General features: G+C 41.1%; 1 protein-coding gene and 1 long non-coding RNA gene across 5 annotated transcripts in view; one reads left to right on the forward strand and one right to left on the reverse strand.

The window, feature by feature from the left end:
* Positions 1–396: 396 nt before the first annotated feature.
* LOC123833486 lies at positions 397–6,611 on the reverse strand. Of its 3 annotated transcripts, none has more exons than XR_006788278.1 (3): positions 6,101–6,611; positions 1,680–1,760; positions 397–721 (listed from the first exon to the last, which is right to left on the reverse strand). It is a non-coding gene; the product is annotated as an uncharacterized LOC123833486 (long non-coding RNA). The 3 variants fall into 3 exon arrangements; XR_006788276.1 differs by lacking the exon at positions 6,101–6,611 and adding an exon at positions 5,248–5,424; XR_006788277.1 differs by lacking the exon at positions 6,101–6,611 and adding an exon at positions 5,115–5,251.
* Positions 5,556–21,002, forward strand: part of SLC16A1 (solute carrier family 16 member 1) — a 41,355-nt gene continuing 25,908 nt past the window's right edge. Inside the window, exons 1-2 of one of the 2 annotated variants that reach the window (XM_045861736.1) lie at positions 5,556–5,726; positions 12,967–13,005. The gene's annotated coding sequence lies outside the window, so the exon portion shown is untranslated. The remainder of the gene's footprint in view (positions 5,727–12,966; positions 13,006–21,002) is intronic. The other variant, XM_045861735.1, reaches the window with a different exon arrangement.

Here is a 21,002-nt window from a genome sequence, read left to right on the forward strand (position 1 = left end):
GTACATACAGTATGATTCCTTGAAAAATATGTATTTGTGCACAAAAATATTCTCAAAAACCCAAAGAAGCAGTAGAGCAAATTCTTTTTTTAAAAAATAATTTCTGTGTAGGTACTCAAAGCTTTTTTTTTTTTTAGATTTTATTTATTTATTTTTAGAGAGGGAAGGGAGGGAGAAAGAGAGAGAGAAACATCAATGTGCGGTTGCTGGGGGTCATGGCCTGTAACCCAGGTACATGCCCTGATTGGGAATAGAACCTGCGATGTTTTGGTTTGTAGCCCGCGCTCAATCCACTGAGCTACACCAGCCAGGTGCAGTAAAGCAAATTCTTGACCACCAAAATTATCAAACGCATTAAAAGTCAATGATTAGAAATAAATTTTTTGGACTAATTTGTTATGTTGAAGAAATTTTTATTGCAACCAATTTGTTTTCTACCAAACTCTTCTGCTCATTTATCTCCTGCTAGCAGAAACCCAAAGAAACCAACTGATTAGAATGGGAGACTGCAGGCCCGTGAGATTAAGGGAGGAGTCAAAACAGAGCAGGAAGAGGTCAGGGAGGGGCTTGGAGTGCATCACATCAACTGGGAGTGAGTCTTCCTTCAAGGAGTGGCGAGTTTATCTCAGGTCCAGATCCAGCCAGCCCTTGGGAAGCGGCAGGACTGCACTTGACACAGAATGTGAAACTAGAGGAAGATGTTCTGAATGAGAGTTCTCTCCTTTAAAGAAAGAATGTTTTTTTAGAATCAGCATTATCTCCTTTACCTTAGGTATTTGCCTGGCAAACTTCTTTTTCATGTGAGGGGGGACACCCAAAACACTGGAATTATCTTCCGGAAGGCGGGCCCCTTGTAGTACATGCTTCTTTCACTAGGTGAGTTTTCTAGGAAGGCATCTGTATCAGTGTACCAACCGGCATTTATTGTGAGAGTCTGCGTTTGGCCTCTGTGAATTTTTTTTTTTTGAAGACTCTTTCAATGCATTTGCCCATTTCATGGTGGGTGATTTTCAAGCATACTTGCCCACACCACGCTGAGTATTCAACCCCCCACCCTTCCTATTCACCCAATCTCTCTCCTTCCCCAGAGGAAAAAAGTCCTCAAAGAGAAACATTTTGCTGATGTGGAAGAGGTGAAACAAAACATGGGAGAAGCACTAAAAGGCATCAAAACTGACAAGTTCAAAAACTGTTTTGAGCAGTGGAGAAAAGTCTCGATAGGTGTATTGCATCAAATGGAGAGTACTCTGAAGGTGAGTGAAGTTTAAATAGGTAAGAATACACAATTTTTTACAGATACATTACTAGTTTTTTTGGGCCCCCCCCCCATACATAGTACAAAAGCAAATTTCATTTCCATTTTCCTTATTAAATTATGAATTGCAAATGGGGGAGTGTTCTGAATTAAGTATTATTGTATTTAAAAAGAAATCCTTTCCTGAGTAGTGATAGGGAGATAACAGCACCTTCTTATCTCCTACCTCACAGAAATGATGGAGTAACTGAGGATGTAAGTGAAGCAGTTGAGTTCCAGAGTAAATACTCTGTAATTTTATTATTCTCCTTTTCCACATACAGCAATTAACTTTCACAGCTTGAATAGCAACCAGTTATGAATTTTCAAATTTTACATTTGCAGTGCTTATCCCATTACTAATTTCTGAAGCTATAGCTCTTACCTTGAAGTCTTTAGAAGCTGTGCTCACTGAACAAGCTTGTGAACAGTGGATCGATCACCGTGCCTCATCCAGTCTATCAACCTTTAAAACAAAAAGTGAATCTGGGGAATTTTGTGACAAAGACAAAAGCTCCCAGAGCAAGCACCAGAGCATGCCTTCTCCGATTTTGAAAAGACATGACGTAATGAAATTCTGTTTTTAAAGATTGCATTTGTCACAGTAAGATCCTGGCGCCTGGAGATCTGGTTCTTCTGATGCCATTTATTAGATGTGTGGCCTTAGAAAAATCTTTTAGCTTCTCTGGGCTTTAATTTCCATTTTCATAAAATGTGGAAGGGAGGTTATGCTCACTGACTTTGACCCTCCTCTCAGCTCCGTATTTCTGATTGTATGCTTACTAGTTCATTTCTTCACCGTCTCATGGATCAATCAGATAGAAAAGTTGGCAGAAAAGCAAGAATGTTACTTGCATCATTTCATCATTTTTGCCAGCTCACCCACCTTCCACTTTTTCAAATAAAAACCTTGGTGTTGCTTTTGATCCTTGCCTCTTATACACTTCATGGACAAATTATAATAATATTAATTTGTAAACATTTATAGAATGCTGTCCAAGTTTTACTAATCACTTTTGCAAGTACTACCTGATTTGATTATCACAACTGCTCAGGCTGGCAGATGTTACCTTTAATTTACTTGGTAGAGAAACTGAGGCCTGGATTAGTTCAGTGAATTAACCGTCCAAAGGAACGGATAGTAAGTTACTCGAACAAAGCCCATACTCTTTCCACAACAGTACAGTTCCTTCTAGCGGCAGATCTAGATGCTGTGGGGCCTCAGGCATGTATAATTTTGGTGAACATCTTCACAAAAAGGAATAAAAATTACAATAAATGCTAAGATACTACAAACGGACTGTTAGGGGTGTTATCGAGTGAGGGGCCTTTAGAATTCAGCTTCATGATTTTCCTTCACTGTACTTTTATTTAGTGCTGACTATATGACAGACACTGAAGTCCATACTAACTTTATTATCATAACAACCCTGCGAGGTAGGTGCCATTCTTGTTGGACAAAGCAGAGAATGAGGCTCAGAGAGGTAAAATGAGTTGCCTGAGGACACAGAGCTAGGAGTGCCGAGTTGGAGCTGGGGAAACCTGGATGGCAGACCCACATTGTCAATCTACCACACTACGCTTCTCTGCAAGCCCTCATTCGAGGTTTCCTGAGAATCATCTTCTTCCCACTACTTGCCCTGGTTCAGGCCCTGGTAAGTTCCCGTCTGAGCCAGTCCTAGATTGTCTCCTTAACTCGTCTCTCCCGCCATCTATCCTAAACGCAGTTGCCGCCCTAACAATCCCAAAGCACTGCTGTTCCAGGTCCCAGCCACCCCAATGACCTGAAGTGCCTTCCCCTGGGCAATTATCACTCATAAGCAGTACTTGGCCGGAGATGCTAAACTGTCTTCTACTAACAAGTTGAACTGTCACTGAAAGCTTTTTTTTTTTTTCTGAAAGAACACCTAATGGGTGAGAGGAAAGCACACGGGAGCCCTCAGAACTGGGTCCCTCATGCCCACACCACCACAACCTCAGGTTCTTCATTTGCAAAGCAAATACTTAAGGCCAGCCCCACAGGGTTGTCAGGATTAAACGTGTGTGTACAGGGGAGGACAGGGCTGGGGCGCATGTTGAAAGGTGGTTGATTTCTGCCCAACACGATCTCCCCAAACAACTCCAAAGCTCTCGGGAGGCAGGGGCCTGGGCTCATACATGTTTGATATTTCTCAAAAATCCTGCTCTGTCTGGGTAGCATGGCTAACTTAGAGAATTGTCCCCATATGCCAAGGTTGCAGATTCGATCTCCAGTCAGGGCACATAAAAGAATGAACCAATGAATGCAGAAATAAGTGGAACAACAAATCGGTTTCTCCCTCTCAAGTCATTGTTAAAAGAAAGTCCTGGACATAGAGACACTCCATGACTATACACTTTGGTATCTGACCTTGCTCAAGAACCTACAACAGCTCTTTTGACAGAATCAGATCCTGGACTCGAGTTGCCCACTTACTAACTCTGTGACCTCTGGAAAGTTACTTAACCTCTCTGAGCCTCAGGTCGTTCATTTGTAAAATGTTAATAGTAGTAATGAGGCAGGAAAGTGAGAAGCTAGGAGAATTTCTTGGCAAGTGGAATGGGGAAACTGAGACAGAAAACTGAATAAACTGGCTGAGCAATTTACAGCCAGAAAGAAGGTCACTTCCCTAGAGATAACATCCAGGCCTCAGTTATATTTCAGCTCCAGGCCCAGAAAAGCAGCAAAATGAGGTGGGTGATACCAGGACCAGCTGCAGTGACGACTGACAATCCCCGCCCCCACCACCAGCCACGACCAATCAGTAGAGACCATGAACCTGAAAGAGCACACCTGGAAAACTGATGCATATTCTGCTAAAGCCCTAACCCTACACCTCCCATAAAACTCCCACCTGCAAGAGAACTAAAGCCCTCAAGACCAAGGACCCAGCGCGCTCCTCGCTTCTTCCTTCCCCTTTTTCTTCCCCCACGTGCACACGTCACCTAAGCTCTGAGAGGCCGCACAAGACTTGCAACCTGGGGACCAAATGGGCAATGGCAGCCCATCTGGGCTAACCCTCCGAACCTGCTTCCAAAGCCCCTTCTTTTTCGACTTCCCAGTGAGCCAAAGCAGCCCCGCCTAGGCCCTCTACTGTAGATTCTTCTATCCTATACCCTTCCTCGTTTCACCGTTCCCAGTTTTGGACTCCTATTGTGAAATCTTTCCTGCATGAAGTCAAGAACCCACATGCTACAGGCCGGGGGGAGGCAGACCCGCTCTCGGTCAGGTCTCCTTTCCAGTAACCGTAGTACCTACCTCGTAGGGTTATGAAGATAATTCAGGGAACTGCTAAGTATACAATCAGCCCTTCCAAACTGTTAGCGATAATTATACTTAGTCCCATTCAGTGTCCATAAAAATTATGGCCTCGCCCTGCAGTTTCATTTGCCCATCTTTCAGATATACACACCCTCCCCTCTTGGGACCAGTGTGGTCACCCTTAGACCCGCTCTGCTTTCCTGACTTCCGTGTTTAATAGCCACCATTCATCAAGTGCCACAGGCCAGGCTCCGCAGTAAGATGGTTCCATAAATTCTCTAGTCAAAGCCACCCAAAGCGCATACGAGGTCGGTTCTATGACTGCTGCCGGTTTAGGGAACAGGAAACAGGCCCCGAAGATTTCAGTGGCTTCCCCGAGGTCAGGGAACTCCAAGGGCGACCCCACAGCCCGCGCTCTTAACCGCCGCCCCTCCGCCTCTTTCCCGAGGTCCCCCCGCCCCCCGCGCCCATTCTAACCCAGCCCGGTCCCTCCACTTCCAGGCGCCTCCCCGCGCCTCCGCGCGCGCATCGCCCCCACACCTGAGTCAGGCCCCTAAGGGCGCGCGGCATCCGTCCTTGGCGGCTTTACCCTTTTTACGTCAGAAACCCGGCATCAGTGTGCCGCACGCGTGCAGGTTTCCACGAACGCCTCAGACGATGGAGGGGCGCCTACCTCCGTGGAGAAGAGGGTCTCTAGCCCCGCCATTGAGCTGGGGACCCGCGCGCGGGTCTCGCCTGGCTGCAGGTCACGTGGCGGGGAGTGGGCGCTGGCGCGCGCGATCGAGAGCGCGCCCCGGAGCGCGCGCCTGCGCCCGAAACCACCCTGTGGAGGCGCGAGTGGCAGTTGGAGTGTTAAGTATGGAGGTGGGGGAGGAAGGGGGGCGGCGGCTGGGAAGGTTGACTCCGCCCCCTTTGCGCATGCTCCGGCCCCCCCGCCCGCCGCCCCGCGCAGGTTATAAAGCCTCTTCGCCGGCCGGGCCCGACAAAGTACTGGCGAGCGGCGAGGTGACTGGCCAACCTCGAGGGTGCTGGAGGGAGTCAAGGAGGCAGCGGGAGAAGGACGCGACCTGGGCCCTGGGCCTCGCGGAGCTCCGGCCGCGCCGCCTCTTCGCCTCGTCACGCACAAGCTTGACGCCGGAGCCGCGCATAACGGTTAGTTGGGTAATCGCCCGCGGCGCTGGATGCGGACCCCAGGGTGCCCTGGCTGCCTAGGCTTATGGGAGGGAGCCTCGGGCAAGCGGGGACCTTCGTCTCCGGGGAGGGGAGGCGGCCCGGTAGGGGCAAGTGGCCAAGAGCAGCCGCGTGGTCCCGGGGCGCCGCGTTGGGCAAGGAGACCTTGAGGCGCTGCGGACAGCGCCTCTCCCAGCCGAGCTGCGGCCCCCTGGTCAGGTGCCAGCCACCGGCCTGACGGAGAAGTTGGGTCCTGGTACCGGTGACCTTGGGGAAGTCGTTTCCCCACTAGTCTTCAGGAGGCGCCTTAAGAGATGCTTTTGATCTGAAAAACGGACAACGTGGGGGTGACTCACGTGGTGCCTCCAGACTCTCTTGGCCGCATTCTGCTCCGAGGAAAGGGACTCACTCGGGCGGGAGTTATTTTGGACTCGTGGCATGCCCGTCCCAGCCTCCTCGGCCAGCCAATCCTTGTCCCACCTGGTAACTGGCGAGAGTGGTTTGGAAATCTGCAGTCCCTGCCGCCAAGGCGTGACTGCAGGGTTCGAGTGGACTTTGCCAAGAGGACAGTGCTGACGGGGGCTCTTTGTCATTCAACCTGTGGCTGCAGCGCGTCAGCCGCGGCGCTCGTGGTCTTCAGGGCGACCCTCTTGAGGAATCGGAAGGATAGCGTTACACTTGGTTAGATGCATGCTTTTTCCCAGTTCATCCTCCTCTTCCACGTGCATTTTAACGTTTCATTTCTTTGTCTCGACTTATTTGGTGCGACAAGCACTTGCTAAAACTAGTTTGTAGTTTATCTTAACAAACTCTTACTACTTCAGCCGTTTCCAGGGTCTGCTTATAAACTAGACGTCTACTGATAACAGTAAAATGTTTACAAGCTACTTTATCACAACTAGTTTTGAAAATTTTTTCAAACAGCATGGTTTCGAAATAAAATGTGTACACGTCAATGCCCTGGTAAAATAAACGTGGGATTAGTAACTACTGGAATGTTGTGATAGGAATTATGTGAGAACTTGGGAGGCGTGTGAGTAGGAATTAGCCATTAATAATTTTGATGTCAGCTCTCAGCCTAGTAAGGTGAAGCAGAGTCTGTGTATCTTAAGCTTTTCGGTTAAGCATTCAGTAGTACCCATAAATCCAAGGCTCACACCCCTAGGTAGAGTGCCTTCCAATTGCCATAGAAATGATGAAGAACTCAAGACATCTAGCCCTTAAAACAGGTAGTGGGTATTACTTAAACAGAAGTTGAGCGTACTTTAGTAATTGACGGTTTAGCTAGATGCTGCTGTTCTTTCATGGGACTGCAGTGACCCTTGTTAAATATGCAAGTTACTGGTCTGGGGAGCATTTTGTGAGATTTTTATAGCTGAATAGGTTTAAAGGTTTAGTTGTAAGCTTAACATAATAGGCTATAACATGCCTAAACAGATTAAAAAGGAAAAAAAAGATCATAACCACCATAGGATGAAACCAACAGATTGGTATTTCAATTGTTTACATATCTTTTACCCTTTTAAATATTAATACATGTAATATTCACTCTGGAAAAGATCTTAATGAACAGCCAGTTTCCCTTATGTTACAGAACAGGAAACTGAGGTTGGAGAGGGTGTGGTTTATCATCCTAGTTCTTGTTAATGGTTGGGCGGGAATTCTGTGTTCTGACCCCCATTGGAAAATCAGATTGGCATTTCATAAAAAGGGGCGTAAATGATTTTTGATATCTGAAAATTGATTATTTTGAGTAACAACTTTTCTCAGCTTACATCCTTCTTTCCCATTGTGTTTTCAATCTATAATTTGCATTCCTGTGCAGGATTTAGGTAGTATGTAAATGCCTACATGGCCATTCATTCTGGGTTTGCTGCAGATGAGAAATAGGAAGATGGGACTTAGATATGAGAAAAAACAGACCAGAGAGTTGTGAAGTTTTAGGTATTTAGCAATTTGTTAACGGCTACCAGGCACTATAAAAGACTTAGGATATACTATTTCCCTTCAAAGCTTTATTCTCGTTCTAAAAGTTTTTAAACCATATTTTGAAATATATATTTCGTCCACTCCTTTTTAGTAAATACTTGTACACACAATAATTGTTTAATAAATATTCCTTGAGTAAATCTGTATGTCATTATTATGCCACCTTTGATCCTCATGTCAAATAAAGAACCAAGTTGTTTTCTTGTTTAGTAAGGGACAAACTGCAAACGTGTATTAAAATTGTCTAGTACAGCGATTTTCAACCGGTTTTAAAAAAGAACTTTTAAAACATGTGGCCCCTGGCTGGCATAGCTCAGTGAATTGAGCGCGAGCTGCGAACCAAAGTGTCGCAGGTTCGATTCCCAGTCAGGGTACATGTCTCGGTTGCAGGCCATAACCCCCAGCAACCGCACATTGATGTTTCTCTCTCTCCCTCTCTTTCTCCCTCCCTCCCTCCCCTCTCTAAAAATAAATAAATAAAATCTTAAAAAACATGCAATACCTGGCTCTTTAGACAGGGGCACTAACTTCTTTTACCTTAGATTGCGAAATTAAAAAATGATAACAGCCCAAACAACAATAGTTATCCTGTGTAAACAAATCAAAATTACACCTATTTTTTGGTCATATTGGCAAAAAAAATAAATTTTTGGTGTGCCACAGAGTTTTACTAATTAGTTTATTTATGTGTGCCATGAGTTGAAAGGGTTGAAATTGCTGGTCTAGTATTAAAACATTATCCACCACTCACAAATGTTTACGTATTTTAGAATATATTCATAGACACTAAAGGTGTATCAAAACAAAGTCAGCATTACTACCTCAAACTATACTCAAGTTAAACTTACACAGCCTTTTTCACTGCTGACAATGTGTATGAATCTTAAGACTGTGTTGTTGTTAAGATAATTGTCAGCAGCTTTATTAGAAGTATGGGTTTCAAATGAGTGCTTTATTTTCTTGGAAAACACTGTAATTGTTAAACCACTCCTATTTTATCTCCTTCATTAAGTAGTTTTCTAGGTGATAGAGGAAATACAAACATCATACAACCACAGTAGACTGATAATAAGGATGCAAGTATTTCAAACCTGAGGTTCATTGACCTCTTTAGGGTTCCCCTAGTTTAGCATAATAAAAGTTTGCATACAAGGTTGGGAAGCTGTGGAAGACAAGATCTGAAGCAATTTCAAGCGTATCTGCTGATGCATCCAAAAGAAGGCAAGAAAATCCCACAGGTCAATTAAGATGCCCATTGTTCTATTCAAGTGCCGTAAGTTAAATAAAACTCCTTTGGAAACTAATTTTCAATTATACGAACGTACACTTTCTTAACACAAAGGGAAAATTATTCTGCCTGAACTTGTAATCATTGTATTCTCCCTTTTGCATTTTGTTTCCTCTCCTTTGTGAGATCAGAATCTATAATGATTTAGTACACAAGAGTCAATGGCCAAAGGATTTACATAATGTGTGACATCACGATTACATGTGCTGTGACATGATTTGTTGTGCTGTGTGGCATCACAGGATCTGGCTAACTTGACTCTTACATCAGAAGTGTAGGAGTGGGAGTCCTTGAGCAATTTGGTGCCACAGATTCCTTTGGCAGTTTGGTAAAACCTGTGGAGCCCTTGTCAGAATAATGTTTTTAAATGCGTAAGATAAAATACGGTGGTATAATTGTCAAAATATTTTCATTGGGTATAATGTGCTTTTAAAAAACAAATTAGATAAGGTCTTGTAATAACCACAGTAATTTTGAAGTAGTGATAATTTTTAGCAAGTTCAAGAGCGCTGTAGGCACTGTGTCAGCATATGAAAATGTGTTCACAGGTACTCCTAATGCTACTATAGTTTGTTGTCTCCATTCACAGTTGAAATAAATTCTAAACTTGACTTAGAGATTGATTGAAAGATGTCATTTTTTTACCCCAACCAAGTTCACAGGCTACTTGAATTCCATCCACCATACAGAATCAATCTGCAGATCCCAGTTTTAAAAACCCTGATAGGGGAACAGAAGAGAAAGTTAATAAAATAAAAACTTAACCTTGAGTATCAAAACTCAGTAAGGCAACTTATATAAAACATTGTTATTATCCAAAATAGTTTTAAACACCAGAACATTATCATCAAGCTTTTATTCATTCAGTAATCAAAATCACAGGGGAGAAATTTTTCAGCCAGTGATCAAATATGCAGCTTATAATGCCTGTATATTTTGAGGAATTTCTCCTTTATACAAGGGCTAGTCATTGTAATCAAATCAGATTCAACAAAATTATGAGTTGTTGTGATTAGTAACAGGGAAGTGGGACAACCAACAGAGCTGGGTCCCCCTGCTCCTGCGTAAGTGAGCAGTGGCCCTCTCCAATGGCTCAGCCTTTCCCGCCGGCCGCTGTTGTAGAAGATGTGAACTCCTGCTGTCGTTGTGTGTACTGTGACCCCAAAAGAGAAATCACCATTTTCATAGGATCATTATTGCTGATTTGATTACTTCTCTGCATGATACTGTCAAGTAAAAAAATGTCCAAACCTGTAGAGAAATTTTATGAGTTTGAGCGCAGAAACAATGGATAGGGCTTGCTTAAGGCAAAGATAAAATCTTCTACTAAAATAGTTATATGCTTGGGGCTTGACCATGACCCATCCAGTTAGGAATTTATGATCAGATTACCCTGTGAGGTTACTTAGAAGCTTTTTCATCCACAACTCCAGGGCTCAAAATTTGTCATCTAAGCTAGCCTTCCTGGTGTATAGACCCATTATAAAATGAATCCTACCACCAAAAAGGAAAAGAGGAAAAAAATTGCAGGGGAAAAAAGCATGGAAAAAATTTTCAGTTCACCAGGGCAGATTAACAGAAAAATAAACATATACAACTTAAAAAGGTAACTTGGAGCCATAAATTGTGCAATAGCAGACTTAAATCAATCCAGACAAATACTAAATGTGTGGTAGGCACTGGAAAGCTTTGAGAAGTTTTTGATAGAGAAAGGACACAGTCAGAACTGGCAGCATATTACAGTACAGATTGGAGAAAGGAGACGGCAATCCTAAAAGGTAAAAGCCCCCTGACCAATCGTGGCAGCAGCCTAAACTGGGTAGCAGTAACAAGAATGAAAAAGGGAGAGGAATGGACATAAGAGATTACAAAGCGGAGATAGGTTTGGCACTTAATTGCATTTGGTAGGGCAGAGGACCCACTGGAGAAGTATTGTGATGGCTTAGGTTTTAAGCCTGAGTATTCGGAAGAATGGTAGACAGAAGAAAAGACTAGGTATAGAGGAAAGGGGGGAGTTAACAGGTAGAGATAATGAGTTTTAAAAAGCAACTTAAAAAGTTTGAAATGCCCAAGAGGTAACTGGTAAAAGAGATCATTTATTAAGAGTAGTCAATCCCTGTCTTCAAATAATTTAAAATCTGTAATGTGGTTACAGCTAGAGATTTAGATTTGGTAGTGATTCTACCAGGAATACTCCCAAAGCTATGGAAACAGATAAGTTCTTTAAGGAAAGAAAAAAAAAAAAACATTTACAGATGGCCAACAGACAGAGAAATGCAAATTAAAACCACAATGAGATATCAGCTCACACCAGTCAGAATGGCTATCACCAATAAATCACCAAACAGCCCTGCCTGGTGTGGCTCAGTGGATTGAGCCTGCAAGCCAAAGGGTCATCAGTTCGATTCCCAGTCAGGGCACATGCATAGGTTGTGGGCCAGGTCCCCAGTAGGAGGCACATGAGAGGCAACCACACATTGATGTTTCTCTCCCTCCTTCTCCTTCCCTTCCCATCTCTCTAAAAATAAATATATGAAATCTTTTTTTTAAATCATGTTAAAAAAACAAATCAACAAACAACAAATGCTGGTGAGGATATGGAGAAAGGGGAGCCCTTTACACTGTTGTGGGAATGCAGATTTGTGCAGCTACTGTGGAAGGCAGTATGGAGATACTGCTTCAAAAAATTAAAAATGTAACTGCTTATGACCTGGTGATTACATTTTGGGGAATTTATCTGAAGAAACCCAAAATACGAATTCGAAAGCATATAAGCGCCCCTGTGTTCATTGCAGTGTTATTTACTGTTACCAAGATTGGGAGCAGCCCAAGTGTCCATCAGTAGATGAGTGGATAAAACAACTGTGGGACATTTAAACAATGGAATACTAATCAGCCATAAAAGGGGGGAAATTTTTTACCCTTTGCGACAGCATGGGTGAATCTGGCAAACATTATGTTAAGTGAAATAAATCAGTCAGAGAAAGACAAATACCATATGATTTCACTCACATGTGGGATCTAATGAACAAACTGAAATAACAAGCAAAACAGAGGCAGACTCAGAGATAGAGAGCAGGCTGACAGCTCTGGGGGCGAGAGGGGAGTAGGTTGATTAATGGAGAAAAGGAGCGAAAAGGAAAAAGGACTCATGGACAGCCGTGTGGTGACTGCAGGGCGAGGGTGGGGGTTAGGGAGGATAAATGGTAGTGAAAATAATAGAGTAAAAAATAAATTTTAACTAATAGAATAATCAATAAAGTATAGTTTTAAAAAATAAAAATTAAAAAAAAGAGAAACAGAAAAGACCAAAAGAAATCCTATCAATTTAAAAACAGAAATTCTAAATATTCCAAATACTGAAAGCCATTTGAAATGTTAATATCAAGTGATAAAAACATTTTAACAAAATACTGGCTTTTAAAGAGGAGAAGTACCTTGAAACTTTTAAATACATTTTCCCAAAAGCATGGTGTCTTAATCGTTTGCATTAAAACACACAAACTTGAACTTGCCCTTCCTATTCCACAGAGAAAGGGGGAGCCTTTGGATTAAAAGACATACCAACCAAATGTAATCTGTGACCTTGCTTATACCCCAAATCAAACATTATTTAAAACAATTTAGGAAAATTTGAACACTGCTTGTTTATTTGGTGATGTTAATTTTTAAAGGTGGGATACTGGTATTGTGGTTATGATTTTTTTTTAAGTCATGTCTTTTAGAGATACAATGGTACCTCGATACTCGTCCATAATTTGCTCCAGAACTCATGATGAGTGCTGGAACCAAGGAGTGCCGAAGGATGGAGCATTTTCTCTTTGGTGAGGGCTGGGGGCGGTGGCTGCTGGTGTCATGACTCATATAAGTTCTAGCAAATGCGATGAGTCCTGAGCAAGTACTGAGTGCTGAAACATTTTTTTTTTTCTTGTCAAAATGTAACAGATACAGAGTTTGACAAGTTCCGAAGCCAATGAGTACCAGGTATGACGGAAGTGGGTGGGGATATAGATGAAACAGTAGTGGCTCTCAGTTGTGCTTGAAATTTGCCATTAAAATTGTTTAGGGTGTGGGAGGGACTGACAGACACCTGTAATAGTGCCAACAATAAAAATAAAGGAAAAGGACTGTTTAGACAGAAAAAAATAAGAAAAAAACATCGCCATTAATATAACATCAACAAAAACAGAGAAGTCAGGAATGGATTTGAGTTTTGTTTCCAAGCCTTACAAGCTGAGCAGCCCTAGGCTAGTCACATAACTTCTTAAGATCCCCATTTGGTTAAATGGAGACAAATACCACATGATAAACTAATAAATTCCTATTTGCTCAAGCTATAAGCCTGGGAGGTTTCTTTATTTTTATTTGTTGACTTGAGTGAGAGATTTGTTGTTCTGCTTATTTATGCGTTCATTGGCTGATTCTTGTATGTCTCCTGACTGGGATCTAATACATAACCTTGGCAAATTGGGATGTCGCTGTAATCAACTGAGCTACCTGGCCAGCAGTAGAAGATTCTTTAACTCCTGGCTTCCCCCATCTCCTGCATCTGGTCCATCACCAAATCCTGTCTGTTCCCCTCTGTCTTCCATCCTCCCATACTATCCATCTTGTCAATCACTGTGTTTTCACAATACTCCAACAGCCTCCCTCCAAGAGGTAGGTCCTGCACATTGTATAAAGAGTGATGCTCCAAAAATGCAAAATCTGAGCATGCCAATCCCATCCCACTTAAAATCCATCAACTGCTTTGGATTAACTTCAAGACTAGAGTGCCTCCTTAAAATTTTTTTCCTAGTCCCCTCCCTAATTCCTTTAAGTAACTTTAAGGCTTTCCACTATCAGATAGTGTCTACTTCTCCACCTTCTGCCTCTCCCTCTTTAGCTTTGGTAAAATTCAGATTTTCCAGTGCACCCTGTAGCTTCAGTACTCATGACTGGAATGCATTTTCCACCATCACTCCATGGCCTGGCTAGCTCCTATGTCAATCCTTCAAGTCTCGGTCTAAACAGAATTTCTTCTGAAAGGCCTACTCACATTGCTTGTATCCACACTAAGTTGGGTCTTTTCACACCTACACAACACAGTATTTTTTCCCATAGGAACCTGTACTTTATCATAACTGTCAATACTTTCTTGCAGAGTACTTGTTGTAATTATGTTTATATGATGTATATTACTATGTTGTCTCTAGTCCTCAAAACTTATTTTTTATGTGAAACTAGGTATAGAGTTAAATTTTTTCTATGAGCAAGTAGTTCAACTCAGGTTTGTGCAAGAAAATAAAAGGCTTTCTTTGTTGTTTCATCTTTTAATGAATTGTAATCTACTTATTCTTCCCATTAGGCTTCAGAATCCTGAGAGTGAAGTAGATTCTAGCAGAAATACCTCCTGTTACATTCAAATACTCATTTACATTCAAAGAAATGTAAACAACACAATCCTGACAACACATCTACTTATAACTTTAATCTGGCCACTATGTTTCTTCTTCAGACTCTGTAACAAGGTGGGTCATGTGTTCACAGATCGAAAACAGCCAACTTAGATTTTGATTTGCGGGCAATATTTTTGGGTTGCTGTAGAAAACAGCATAGATACCGGTACTCCAGAATATAACCTGGAATTGTGTCAAGCAGAACCTGCCATCGAAGGACAAAGCCTCCAACTTCTAGACAAGGACAGATAATGAATCTGCTACTATAAGACTATTATTTTCACCTTGGATGGTGTGTTTAGTAACTATTGGGCTTCTTTTTTGTTTGTTTTTGTTTTGAAGTCCTAATTTATTAGTAGCAAAGTTAAACTGGAGACTTTTTCATGCTGTTACATTTTTCATGCTGTTTCCCCTTAAAAGATGTTTATTCACTTTGAGATTTGGAGCCGTAACCCTAGTAATAAAAGATGCTAACTTGGGGCTCATCATTGTATTCTGTTCTCATGTTTTGCTAATTGCCCCCTGAAGTAAAAATAGGCTAGTTTCTTGAAATGTCTTTATAATAAATATCTTAATAAGTATTTCATTATTTTTCATGAAATCTTAAACTTTAAGTTGAATTACTGAAGGGAGAAATATATTTTTGGAATTTTGTTTGATTATGCTTATACTCAGCAAATTAGACTTAAAAAGTAAGAAGTTTTCCTTATTTTGAAAGCTCATTTTTAATTTAAAATGCATGTTAATATATATTCTGTTATTTATTCTATAGTCTACAAAAAGATTACTTACTTTTGAAAGAAATTATACTAGTGTGGGAGAAGAAATTAATGAAATATTAAAACTAACCCTCAACAGGAAAACCAGAACATACCCAGAACAGGAAAACTAACCCTCAACAGGAAAACCAGAACCATACTTCTTTCTCATACCTCCTTGTTATAAAATCATGCGTATGTGGACGCATAGGTGCCAGAAATCACTGTCTTACAAGAAGAATTAAAAGTGTTTTTACAATTCAGATTATTGAACATGATATTGGCTGAGACTGACAGAAGAGATAAAATAAGTAAATATATATATGTGTATGTACACACATGTACATATATATGCATATTCACTACCTCTTAAGTTTGCGTATTAGTTTGATCATTTACAAATATGATCAGCTTCATCACTTCTCTATACTACTTGTGAAACTTTAATCTTCATTCCCAAAACAACTACAAGAAAATTAGGATTGATATTTGTGAAATTGGGGCCACACTCTAGCAGTATTGTAGGGCTATTGTAGAGTATTAAACAAAGTCAGTGTAAATTCATTGAAATTGTGCATCAAATACAAGCCCAGTCCAAGAGAAATATAAACAAAAAGTGATTCTTACTTAACTATTAAGTCATGGGCATTTCGCATTTTTTTAATGGAGTTTAGTTGAAATTGTGAATAGCCAATATTCCGCACGTCATTCATTGAAATACCTTGCCTGGCTTTGTTCAAGGAACAGCAGAAGCGGCTCTAACTGTTGCTATGCTGATATACTGATATAAGAGGTGATACACCAACTGCTGGGAAGCCCTCTAGGAAAACTTAAACACATTTCACTAACAAGCAGGGAGTACTTCTGATGAATGTCATTTGGTGGTGGCACCAAAGTTCACCGGAGTTCAAAGTTTTCTCTGGAAATCTTTCTCGGTGTTGGGTCTTTATGTCTGCATATCTCCATGTTAGTGGGTTTTTTTTTTAATTTTAAGATGTTATTTATTTATTTTTAGACAAAAGGGAAGAAAGGGAGAGAAACATCAATGTGTTGTTGTTTCTCACACGGCCCCCACCAGGGACCTAGCCTGCAACCCAAGCATGTGCCCTGACTGGGAATTGAACCAGTGACCCTTTGGTTTGCAGGCTGGAGCTCAATCCACTGAGCCACACCAGCCAGGGCTTTTAGTGGCACATTTGTGTTTCTACCTTTTCAAGAAAATTTCAGTCCTGAAGTTTTGCTCACCCAAGCAAAAGTGGCTGACTAATATTTAGCAAAGATCCTGTACAAAAAGCTTTCATTCACAAGGTAGAAAAGGGTCACACTTGAACAATCTGTACAGAACACTGCAGTGGACGGAGGTGGCAGAAAGGCTGGGAACTGGAGGGCATTGGTTCTTTATTCCTCGACCTCTGACACCCGTTTGCCTTATTTTAGGTGGTGAAAGGGCCCTGAGCTCTAACAAACACCCTTTATTTCATCACCTGTCCTTTAGCACATGATACATTTACTTGAAACAGCGCAGCCCTTTTCTAGATCACAGGAGAAAGGAAGACAGTTAAGATGTTAGGCTTCATCTATTTCATGGTGCTCAGGGCTCCTGACCAGTCTATATTTGTGAACTTTCTTGTTGAGAAAAACTTTCAATAAATTCCTGGTTTGGGTAGAAAATACTCTCTTAGCAATATATATGGTATTTAAGACTAGAAGAAAATGTCAGGTGGCCTACAGGGAACTCTTTTTTCCTTTTTTTTACCCATACCCGAGGATAATGTATTATTGCATTTATTTATTTATTTACTTATTTATTAGAGAGAGGAGAAGGGAGGGAAAAAAGGGGGGAAGGAAACATCTATGTGAGAGAGAAACACAAAGCAGTTGCCTCTTGTACGCACCCCAACCAGGGACCCAATCTACAACCCAGGCCTTTGCCCTGACCTGGAATCAAACCCTCAACCTTTTGGTGTGTGGGACGACGCTACAACCAACTGAGCAACCTGGCCAGGGCTACAGGGAACTATTGAAAGGACAGGAATTATTATTTTGTTCTGTAATAGTTCTTTTAACTAAGAATAGCAAAATGTCACATCCTTGATCAAAATTATTTTAATAAGTGAGGTTATACAAATATGAACAGTTTTTATCAAACTATAAAACACATATATATGTAATTTAAATAGACTTAAGATTTAGTCCAGTCTGCACCATCTCCTGCCACCCTTTCCCATATTCATATGCATCAGCCTTTTTGACAACTAATACAGCCACGTTATACATTCAGTCACTTTTATGACCCAGTAGAGTTAGTGGTTAAAGCTTCTTAAAGTTTTAAACCTAATTTTGACACTATGGAATAAGGTATTATTAACTTGATGAGGCAAGTCTTAGTGACTAAAAATTGTTACTGCTTTAATGAACTGGGACAAATCATAGCTGGCAGCTAAGCTCAGAGCTTAATCACGTCCAGCACGTATTAGCTGATGGAGTCAGAGCTTGACATGTTAAATAGCTCTCCCGTCTCTGTGTGGGTGTCTCTCTCTCTGTGTAAACATTCTGAAGTGAATTAATCTTTTTAGTGGTTCTTTGATTGAAAAATTTCAAGGGCTTTTCTCTTTACTTACACTTAGATGAAAGAACAAATCATAAAATTAATGCCTGGAGCACTTCTGTTTCATATAATTTTAAAATCCAGACTGTTTTCTGTAGCAGAATTGAGCTGTTGGCTTTTTAGTATATTCATTCCAGAAAAATTTTAAGAGTTTGAACTTATATTTTTATCCAACTGAATCACAGGTAAGTGAAATGTCCTAGGACAGAGATCTTTAATCTTTAAACTAGGTTATATTTTGAAGGGAATTCTCCAGATTTTCAGATTCAGATGTACCCTTAACTAAAAATCATTATCTCCTAAAAATCGATGCCTGAGGTTTTCTGCTTCTCCTCTTCCACTTTGCTTTATCTGAAAGCCCCTACCTCCACTACAAAATAAAGTTACAGCTCTCATTTATCCTAATTCTTACTGTGGTTCAGTGCCCCAATTTAAAAAAATAATCTCTGCCCTGTCCCTCCTCCCGCAAAGAAGGGAATGTTTCAGAGTGCAGTAGTCCCAGAGGGAGAAAGACCCATGACAGAAATCCAGCGAAGGGTAAGGTCAGAAATAATAGGCAAAGCAGTACCTTATTTCATTTGGACAATAATCTCTTTCCTTTTCTATTTTCTAAGTTAGAATTAGATTTAGAAAATAGATAGTTAATCACAGGGATGCATATCAACGCATTTATTTCAATGAAAATGAGGTATGGCACCCTGGCTGGTGTGGCTTAGTGGACTGAACACCAGCCTGCAAACCAGAAGGTCACCAGTTCAACTCCCAGGGCACATGCCTGGGTTGCAGGCCAGGTGCCCCAGTTGGGGGTGTACACGAGGCAAATGATTGATGTGTCTCTCACACTTTAATATTTCTGCCCCTTCCTTCACCTCTAAAAAATAAATAAATAAAATCTCTCTCTGAGAATAAATTTTAAACAGTCTTAAAAAAATAAAAGAAAGAAAATGAGGTATGGCTTTGACAAATCAGTTTTGCTTGATTGTTTTAAAAATGGACTGGCCAACTAGATTATATGTTTTTTTCCATAAACTGGGCTAAATCTTTAATTTTTAAAATTTTATTTATTGGTTTTTAGAGAGAATCATCAATTTGTTTGTCCCACTTATTTTTGTATTTATTGGTTGCTGCTTGTATGTGCCCTGGCCGGAGATCAAACCTGCAACCTTGGCATTTTGGATGACACTCTAACAAACTGAGCTACCTGGCCAGGGCTGGGCTAAATCTTTAGGGCAAAAGCTTTGATAAATACATTTAAAGTACATAGACTAGAACATAAAATATGTCAGAAATTATATATGTTGTAACTATTAGGCTTAATATCAAGATGTACTTCAGTGGGTGAATGGATAAGCTGTGGTTCATCCAAACTATGGAATGTTCTTCAGCACTAAAAACAAACAAGCTATTGAGCGAGGAAAAGACATGGAAGAAACTTAAATGCATATTTCTAAGTGAAAGAAGTCAGTCTGGTAAGACTGCATACTGTATGATTCCAACTATTTGACATTCTGGAAAAGGCAAAACTATGGAGACAGTAAAAAGGCCAGGGGTTGCCAGGGGTTGAAGAGGAAGGAGGGATGAACAATGGGAGCACAAAGGATTTTTAAGGGCATGAAACTACTTGTGATACTATAATGGTGGATCCCTGTTGTCATAAATTTGCCCAGACCTATAAAATGTACAACACCCAAGAGTGAACCCTAAGGTAAATTTTGAACTCTGAGTAATGATTTGTAATACAATGATGTACATACTAGGAGTAAAACTTAATTCAAGACTAGAGGTCCAAGAAAAGAATATTATTTCACACAGGGAACAAGCTAAGGATCGTTGGATGGCCCACGTGCCTGAGATCAGGACACGCCAGCAGTTCTAGCTGTGCAGATGGTATTCTTTGACAAGGGAGAATTATGCTTCAGGAGACTAGGATCGATCTGCAGTGCTGGTGAGGTTGGCAGTAACTTGGAAATGCCTGCTTATACTGAGTAAACCTCTTCTAAGAGGAAACAGAGTGCATATATTCTCTGCTCCTCTAGAAGCTTCAGCCTTTCATCAGCCATCTTATGTTGGTATATAGTCATGTGCCACACAAAAACATTTCAGTATGACCTATGGTCCCATAAGATTATAATGGAGCTGAAAAATCCCTATTACCTAGTGACACCATAGCCATCATAAGGTCACAGCACGTTACTCATGTGTTTGGTGGTACTGGTGTTAACAGATCTGCCCTGCCAGGCTTACAAAAGTATACCAAGTTTGCTGTAAAACAGTATTTGCATCAAGCCTTCAGCAGCATGATACATCCAGTTTGCTGCATTAACTGTATCATTTTCTCTTGTGCTTGATTTAATCTCATGTTTTGTTTGTCATGGCCCCTAAGTGTACAGAATCCACTGCTAATGTTGTCAGTAAGAAGCCAAGCTGAGTGATTGACCTGGAAATGAAATTACCAGTGATTAAGGACTATGAGGGTGGAAAATAAGTGAGGATTGTTGCCCATCCCATTCCACCATAGATACGATCTTGAAGAACAAGGTAATGGAAACTCTTCTAGGGTCTGCTTCATCAAAGGCAGTGAGACTAAGAAAAATTCGGGAAGGTCGTATGCCAAACGAGGAGAAGCTTCTAATAATCTGTATTGAAGACCAGACACAGAGGTGTAGCTCCTCTCAGCACTATGACGATTATGGCCAAAGCAAAAAGTTTGAGCTGTTCAAAAAAAGGCTGGACCCGACTACAGTGTTGAATTTTACTGGTGGTTTAAACAATTAAGGAATCGTTATTTACTCCATAATGTAAAAGTGAGTGATGAGTCTGCTAATGTGAAGGAAGCTGGGGAATTTTGGGGAAATCTAGATAGCTGATAGTGGGAGAAAATTACTTGCCAGGACAAATATTCAGTGTGGCTAAAACCTCCCTATAGTGAAAACAGATGCCTAAAAGGACTCTTGTCCATAAGGAAGCCAAATCAATGCCAGGTTTCAAAGCTTTCAAAACAGGATGACAGTTTTGCTTGAGGGCAATGTTGCAGGCCACTAATTGAAATCTTTGTCATCTGGCACAGTGAGAACCTCAGGGCCTTCAAGCATATCAATAAGCACACACTGCCAGTATTCTACAAGAGCTATAAGAAATCATGGGGGTGACACAGCTTCTCTTCCAAGATGCCCTCCT

The sequence above is a fragment of the Phyllostomus hastatus genome, unplaced genomic scaffold (genome assembly GCF_019186645.2).
Source record: "Phyllostomus hastatus isolate PE091 unplaced genomic scaffold, TTU_PhHast_1.1 phas_scaffold_216, whole genome shotgun sequence".
NCBI classification, from domain to species: Eukaryota; Metazoa; Chordata; class Mammalia; order Chiroptera; family Phyllostomidae; genus Phyllostomus; species Phyllostomus hastatus.